The 8,816-nt window shown below is 45.1% G+C and overlaps 1 non-coding gene across 1 annotated transcript; it reads left to right on the top strand.

The window, feature by feature from the left end:
• The first annotated feature begins 566 nt into the window (after window positions 1-566).
• On the top strand, window positions 567-768 carry LOC123406454. Its single transcript, XR_006612157.1, has one exon. It is a non-coding gene; the product is annotated as a U2 spliceosomal RNA (small nuclear RNA).
• Window positions 769-8,816: the final 8,048 nt, after the last annotated feature.

Genomic DNA, 8,816 nt, shown 5'->3' with positions numbered 1-8,816 from the left:
AGGGGATCATATTTACAATGTCCGATTGTAGATACTCTTATCAACAGACGTGAAAAACGTGCTGGATAGCTGCTATCATCATTCACCATTGGCATTTCGCAGTTCTTACTTACGTGGCAGTGCTTGGTGCAAGCACACGAGTTCATCACCACGACTGCCACTCTTAACCAGCGATGAGGTGCTCACGTGAGATTACACAAAGTGATCACTACGCCCACGCGGAGTTGCGGTTGGAGAAGAACGGAACTCGGACGAGACGGACTGGTGCGGCTTGGTGTGGTCATCTCTGTGCTCGCCCGTCTCCACACACCAGAGAGACAGCGTGCGAAACGAGCAGGGGTAAAAGAATACTGGGCCGTGGAAGGACACCTGCCGCGGTGTTCTTGTTGGGCCCGCTGAAGCCCAAACGAACGAGAGGCTCTGGCTCGGCTGGTCGCCCGTGCGCAGCAGCAGCAGCAGCCGCGTTCTCTGTGCCGTTTGTTTCGTTTAGTACCACCTCGCTCGCGGAGAGGGGAAGAGGCGGTCCAGGCTGCTATAAGTGGAGGGAGAGGGCAGCAGCACAACTCATACCTTTCCCCGCCTTTTGGCTAAGATCAAGTGTAGTATCTGTTTTTATCAGTTTAATATATGATGTGTGGACTACATGTCCACAATGATATTAAATTTATTTTTTGTGGGGTGGGCCAATCACAGTAGCTTGCTGCTGTGGACAGGGTCCACACGCGTCCCCTGGGCTTTACAGTGCTCCCCTGGCCCGGCGCACCACAACCAAATCGAAGTTAAAGGTTTTTACTCGTTTTTTTTTAAAAGAGAAGGAAGCCCCAGTTTGCTAGATGGAGCATGCGAACATCCGTATTGCGGAAATATAGTCCATTTGGGGCCTTGCACCACGTAAATTGGGCCAAAACATATGGGGCCTTGCACCACGTAAATTGGGCCAAAACATATGGGGCCTTGCACCACGTAAATTGGGCCAAAACATATGGGGCCTTGCACCACGTAAATTGGGCCAAAACATATGGGGCCTTGCACTACGTAAATTGGGCCAAAACATATGGGGCCTTGCACTACGTAAATTGGGCCAAAACATATGGGGCCTTGCACTACGTAAATTGGGCCAAAACATATGGAAGGTATCCTTATTGGTCTTTGGTGTCATACCATCCACCTACTCGTGCATAAAACCCGTTTATTTGAAGTTATCTCTATTGTTCAATCGAAGTTAAAGATTTTTACCTTTTTTTTAAAAAGGAGGTAAACTTTTACACTAAAAACTGGATTATCTCTATTGTTCTGTGAACGTTTCTCACGTGTGTGTGCTCTCAAAGGAAGCGCCAATTTTCAAGTCTTACTGAACTATGCTAAGGTGTGTTTGATTTTCTTTCACCCTCACTCGACTATGCTAAGAGCATCTCCAACAGCCACGTCAAACTAGTGTCGCGTCATAAAAGTGGGCGTTTTAGCGCGCGCGCAATCGGTATTGTTGCTTCAGCGGACGCGCAAAAACAGCGCGTGCGGCATATGTAGTTCAGCGCGCTGGCCGAAACGCAATCGCGCGCCGCTTATTTGCTGCGCCCGCTCCCGCGCGCTGGACTCTCGCGCACTCGCTCTCCCAATTCCACCCCATCCAGCCGCCGCCGCCGCCCGCGCCCCTGGCGACCGTTCAGGCGCTTCCTCGGCCTATCCCTGCGCCGCCGCGCTTCCGCCCCCCCTCCTAGTCCCGCCGGCCCTCGCACGCGTCCGTCGTCCGAGGAAAAACGCCCGAGCGCTCGCTGCCGTGCCGCGCCCGCAAGGTGTTCGACAAAACGCCTACAAGGTATGTATTGCTCAAACTTCATGAATTTGGTGCATGTTTTAATTGTAGTTTTTATAGTATAGTATTAAACATTGTAGATGAGTTCGTCGTATGATTCTTTCGAAGAAGAATTTGATATGGAAGAGGAGGAGGATCTTGCAATGATCCTAGCTATGCATATCAATAAAAAATCGAAGCACGGTGGTTCGGTTATGGGTCGGTAGAAAATTTGGAGAGATAGGATTGATGCCCATAACAAATTGATGAGGCACTATTTTGTGGAGAATCCCACATACCCGAAGTCGTATTTTCATCGCCGGTTTAGGATTAGCACCGACTTGTTCAGGCGCATTGCAGAGAAACTAGCAAGCCATGACCGGTTTTTTCAGCAAAGGAGGAATGCCGCCGGAGAGCTCGGGCATAGCACCTTTCAGAAGGTGACAGCCGCTTTGCCTATGTTGGCATACGGTATCCCAGCTGATATAGTTGATGATCAGTTGGCTATGAGTGAGAGCCAAGCCATCATGTGTGTCAAGCGCTTTTGCTGTATATGTGGTTTGTGCGTGCCGCGCTTGCTGTATTTTTGCGCGCTGCTGGAGCCGCGCGCGCTACATTTTAGCGCGGCTGTTGGAGCCAGCGCTGGCGGCTGCGCGCGGCAAACTAGTTTTTTGCGCGCGGCGCGGAGCGCGGCTGTTGGAGATGTTCTAAGGTGTGTTTGATTTTCTTTCAGTGTCACTGAACTATGCTAAGGTGTGTTTCATTTTCTTGCTGTATTAAATCTATTGACACATCGTTGATTTTCTCTGTTGGTTGTTGGCCTTGTTGGACCCTTTTTATGATGGGGAAAATGACTTGTTGAAGCTATAGTATGATGGAGCAAAGTTAAGATTGAGAACACTGATACGAACCTCTGTCGTGCAATGATGGGTCAAGGAATCCCAACATTTGTTTTCTCAAGCGCTTCCATTAGCCATGTAGCTCTAGACTGTAGCGTCTGTGCCAAGCCCAGCTTCACGAAACTTGTCCACATAATCTTTGTTTACCTCCGTGTAAGTGCAAGAGTGCAAAGACTAATGTGTTATCTGTATTGGTAATATTATAATATGTTTAACAACTTTTGCTTTCGGGCATATCACTAATATTATAATATGTTTAACAACTCTTGCTTTCGGGCAGATCACTAAGAGAGATGCTAATAAGCACTTCGAGTGTGCTACTCCAAGGCACTCTAATCAATTGAGTTTTTCATACTAATCCTACTAGTGAGAAGAATAAAAATCCTACTGGTGAGGGTGAGTTAATCGTCAAGATGTTATTCTCACGAGAAATAATTGTCGATTGCCTCAGAACAATTAGTACTCGCTTTGGAGATTCAGGACGGTGATAGCCAATGTAACCTACAGATCACATGACACTTCTTCATCGTTACAACCACCCTAAATACAACTACGACTGAGATCGTTCCATACCCTTCTATAAAAAAAAGGACAAGATCGATCTTTCATACACCTCGTGTGACGTGTAAATACACGCGCCAGCCCGCGTGATGTATGCAGATACGACCGACGTGTACACAACATGTACATCGGTTAACACGTGTCAGGTCGTCCACGTGACTTCGCGGTCAAATCAACGGTTCCCGATGCGGACGGTTCCCGATGCATTGGCTCATGAGGCCATCATTACCGTCGACGTTAGTCCCGTGCCGCCAGTCCACCTACCCGCCACCATCCCATGGCTATGTAAATCGGCGTCGGTTGGCCGACCCTCCTCACATCGACGTCTCTCTCTCTCCCTCGACGCCTCCCTCTATCCCCCGCCACCGCCTCCTCTCGCCGACAACATGTCATTCCACGGCGTCCACAACAGTTCAAGCAGCGGCGGCCCTTCGTCCGACATCGCCTAGCCGACGAGTTTGGGCATGCCGGAGACGGAGGGGCTTCTCGGGTTTGGCCTCATGGTGCCGCCTCCGATGTCTCCACCGACGGATACCCGACGAGAGGCCCCGACGTGATGGCAGAGCAGGCCCGGTCGGATTTTGGGGGCCCGAGGCGAAATTAGAATGTGGGCCCCTTCAATACTTTTTACATATAATTTTTCAACAATGATGATAACAAAAGAAAGATAATTAAGGTTATCCATCTCCAAACTTAATTTTCAGTACAATGAGACTAATAGCATGAGGGGAATTTTGTGTACAGAAAATGTACAATCAGCTAGATAACAATTACAATAATTAATTAGCATATGTGAATATATTAAGTCCGAAGTAGATTATCAATATACATCCCAAAATAAGGTTGGCAGAACTATGAGCCATGAATCTATAACATAGAATGAACCTTTTAAAAGTACATAAATTTTGGGGTAAAATAAATAAATTAGTCTTGGCTCATTTAGGTTTTCTATTTTTTCTTGTAAGGTGTTATTAGTGTGATAGTCTATTTCTTGAACTAGTCGGTATTATTAGTGTGATATATTTTAGCACCACTGCAAGTGAAAACATGAAAATATCTATATCGATGGAAAATTCCAACACCAATTCATGTTGAAACTAGTTTTTTAGAACAATTCATGTTGAAACTAGGAGTAGCGCTCTAGCGTGAGAAGAAAAAAAGTTATATTAGTGCCCTTGCTGCCCAGCCAGATATGGCCCACAACCACCCAACGCCATAAGAAAGAAAGAAAAAGGGAGCGTCTAGGCATCACACGGCTGGTACCTTGCGTTTTATCGGACCAGTTGGATACCGTCCGATCAGGTGCATGAGGGTCGTCCAATCTGAGTCAGGCCTGCATGAGATTTGGTTTGTTAATTGATTGACTGTTTCGTAACTGCTCCCGGAACGTGCGGCCACACATGCACCCTTTATATTTTCTTTCGGTGATTTCATAATCTGCTTCATCTACAATAAATTTTATTTTGATCTAATTAATAGAAATTTGCGTTTTATGTAACAGAAACTCGTGTCCAGTAAATTTTTATGTTACTTTCACCTAAGCAAGAATTTGTTTCTATTGACTAGATAATTTGCTTCCATGATTTAATTTGCTTCTATCAACAACAATTAAATTTGCTTTCCGCAGAAACATAAATCGTACATTGTTTGGTAGCGAAAGAAAGTTGGTTTCCAAAGAAAAAAGAATTTTCTTCCATGCGAGAAAAGCCTAATACAATTACGATAACTAAAACAAAAGTTAGATTACAAGAAAATCTGGTACAAGTTCATCGTCAATTCACACACTGTGCGGGTAAGCACATCCTCAAGGAGGGCCTTAGTCGTTGTCTCCGTCCATGTCCCCACCTTCAGATCGACTCCATCGACGATGGGGGAAGAGACTAGTGCATGCGGTTTGAGAAAACCAATGATGAATGGTTGGCACCATGTGGCGAAGAACATCTGTAAGCACACATGAAAAAATAGGAGATGGTTTAATTTATCACAACATAAATGATAGGTCGTGGAAGCACAACAAGATGAAATATGCATGGCTTACAGGAAGCAACAATTTGATCTATCAGAGCACACATGATAAGTAGTGGAAGCATAGAAATTTCAGATGAGGAAAATATCGCGTTGCTATAGAAACATATGGGAAACCTAAAGTAGAAACATAGCTTACACGAAGCAATGACTTGATCAATCGAAAGATAGATGATAGGCAATGGAAGCATATAAAATCAAGATGAAGAGAAATTCAATATATAGGGAGCATATGCAACACAAAAGTAGGAAGCATGGCGTACAGGAAGCAATGAGTTGATTTGTCACAACATGCACGAGGCTTGAGACCTATGATAACAATGGCAACAAACAAAAATCTCAGGAAAGAAGTAGGAACTATGTTCCATCTAAAGCGAAGTAGGATACAAAGTATAATTTGGAAGCTCCATCAACAAGAAGCATGAAAATGTGCCTTTTCAATATAATTCATCTTAATTTGAAGCATATAAAAATAAACATGGACATTAAGTAAGATTGTCGGGGATGCATGTTTGCGTCACCTACATATCAAATTCATTGGAAAAATGGTTGAACTATGGAAGTATAGTTTCTAAACCGAAGAAGCATATGCAGTACAATTTTGGAAGCTCCATTAGTAGAAGAATCACATCTAGTGACGTATACTAGTGTGCAACACTCTAGCTAGATTGATTTCATCCTCTCGAGAAGAGAAGACATACGTGCATGCCTAGACTGTAAGGTGATACCTGGAGAGAGTGTTGTCCCTCAACATAAGCTTGTGGTTGCTGACTTCCGCTTTCGGATTCGTGTCCAGCGGGACAAGCGTGCCAAAGTCGCTAGAACGAAGTGGTGGAAGCTCAAGGGGGAGGTAGCTCAGACATTCAAGGAGAGGGTCGTTAATGAGGGCCCTTGGGAGGAAGGAGGTGATGCATACAACATGTGGATGAAGATGACGACTTGCATTCGTAAGGTGGCCTCATAGGAGTTTGGAGTGTCCAGGGGAAGTAGAAGAGAAGCTAAAGATACCTGGTGGTGGAACGATGATGTCCAGATATATCAATCAAGAAGAAGAAAGATTGTTTCAGACGCCTATATCTGGATAGGAGTGTAGACAACATAGAGAAGTACAAGATGGCAAAGAAGGCCGCAAAGCGAGCTATGAGTGAAGCAAGGGGTCGGGCGTATGAGGACCTCTACCAACGGTTAGACACAAAGGAAGGCGAAAGGGACATCTATGAAATGGGGAAGATCCGAGAGAGGAAGACGAGGGATGTTGACCAAATCAAGTCATCAAGGATGGAGCAGACCAACTCTTGGTGAAGAACGAGGAGATTAAGGATAGATGGCAGGAGTACTTTGACAAGCTGTTCAATGGGGGAGAATGAGAGCTCTACCATCGATCTTGATGACTCCTTTGATGATACTAGCGGGCCTTTTGTGCGGCGAATCCAAGAGTCGAAGGTCAAGGAGGCTTTAAAGAGGATGAAAGGAGGAAAGGCGATGGGCCCTGATAGTATCCCCATTGAGGTGTGGAGAGGTGATGACCTACAAGTGTAGGGGATCTATCGTAGTCCTTTCGATAAGTACGACTGTCGAACCCAACGAGGAGCAGAAGGATCTGACAAGTAGTTTTCAGCAAGGTATTCTGTGCAAGCACTGAAATTATCGGTAACAGATAGTTGTGTGATAAGATGATTCGCAGCAAGTAGCAAGTAACAATAGTAACAAAGGTGCAGCAAGATGGCCCAATCCCTTTTGTAGCAAGGGAAAAGCCTGGACAAACTCTTATAGGAGGTGAAGCGTTCCCGAGGACACATGGGAATTTCTGTCAAGCTAGTTTTCATCATGTTCATATGATTCGCGTTCGCTACTTTGATAGTTTGATATGTGGGTGGACAGGTGCTTGGGTGCTGCCCTTACTTGGACAAACATCCCACTTATGATTAACCCCTCTCGCAAGCATCCATAACTATGAAAGAAGAATTAAGACAAAGTCTAACCATAGCATTAAACTAGTGGATCCAAATCAGCCCCTTACGAAGCAACACATAAACTAGGGTTTAAGCTTCTGTCACTCTAGCAACCCATCATCTACTTATTACTTCCCAATGCCTTCCTCTAGGCCCAAATAATGGTGAAGTGTTATGTAGTTGACATTCACATAACACCACTAGAGGAAAAACAACATACAACACCTCAAAATATCGAATGAATACCAAATTCACATGACTACTTATAGCATGACTTATCCCATGTCCTCAAGAACAAAAGTAACTACTCACAAAGCATAATAATATTCATGACCAGAGAGGTATTGAATAGCATCAAGGATCTGAACATATAATCTTCCACCGAGTAATCCAACTAGCATCAACTACAAAGAGTAATTAACACTACTAGCAACCTCACACGTACCAATCGGAGTCGTGAGACGGAGATTGGTTACAAGAGATGAACTAGGGTTTGGAGAAGAGATGGCGCTAATGAAGATGTTCATGGTGATGAGGCCCCTCCGATGAGAGGAGTGTTGGTGATGACGATGGCGACGATTTCCCCCTCCGGGAGGGAAGTTTCCCCGGCAGGACGACCCTGCCGGAGCTCTAGATTGGTTCTGCTCAAGTTCCGCCTCATGGCGGCGGCGATTCCTCTCGGAAGCCTCCTCTCGATTTTTTATGGAATGAAACCCTCCTTATAGCAAAAGAGGGGGGCGAGAGGGCCAACAGGGAGCCCACAAGCCCCCTAGGCGCGGCCACGAGGGTAGGCGTGCCTAGCAGGCTTGTGGCCTCCTACTGGCTCCCCTCTGGTACTTCTTCGGCCCAGTATTTTTATAAATTCCAAAATAAATCCTCGTTGATTTTCACGGCTTTTGGAGTTGCGCAGAATAGGTATCTCAAACTTGCTCCTTTTTCAGGCCAGAATTCCAGCTGCCGGCATTCTCCCTCTTCATGTAAACCTTGCAAAATAAGAGAGAAAAGGCATAAGTATTGTACCGTGAAGTGTAATAACAACCCATAAAGCGATAAATATCAACATGAAAGCATGATGCAAAATGGACGTATCAAAAGGCCTCGGGGACATATCGATAGTATGGCTAACCAAACTTTTCAACCTCATTTTTCGGGAAAACAAGATTCCAGAAGAATGGAGACGGAGTATATTAGTACCAAACTTAAAGAACAAGGGGGGTGTGCTACTTCTTGAGCTTGCGTTGGTTTTTCCCTTGAAGAGGAAAGGGTGATGCATCAAAGTAGAGATAAGTATTTCCCTCAGTTTGAGAACCAAGGTATCAATCCAATAGGAGTATCAAGATGAGGCACCAAGGCACCTGCGCAAGAACAAACAAACTTGCACCCAACGCGATAAAGGGGTTGTCAATCCCTTTACGATTACTTGCAAGGCGAGATCTGATAGTGGTGATAGGTAAATATAAATAAATAAATAAAAGTGCAGCAAGGTATTTTTGTATGTAGATCTGAATATATAATGTGTAAAATAGACCCGCAGGCCATAGTGTTCACTAGAGGCTTCTCTCCTGATAGCAAGTATTACGGTGGGTG

The sequence above is a fragment of the Hordeum vulgare genome, chromosome 6H (assembly GCF_904849725.1).
Source record: "Hordeum vulgare subsp. vulgare chromosome 6H, MorexV3_pseudomolecules_assembly, whole genome shotgun sequence".
NCBI lineage: Eukaryota > Viridiplantae > Streptophyta > Magnoliopsida > Poales > Poaceae > Hordeum > Hordeum vulgare.
The sequence above is the reverse complement of the archived record's forward strand: the minus strand, read 5'-3'. Positions and strand labels throughout refer to the sequence as shown.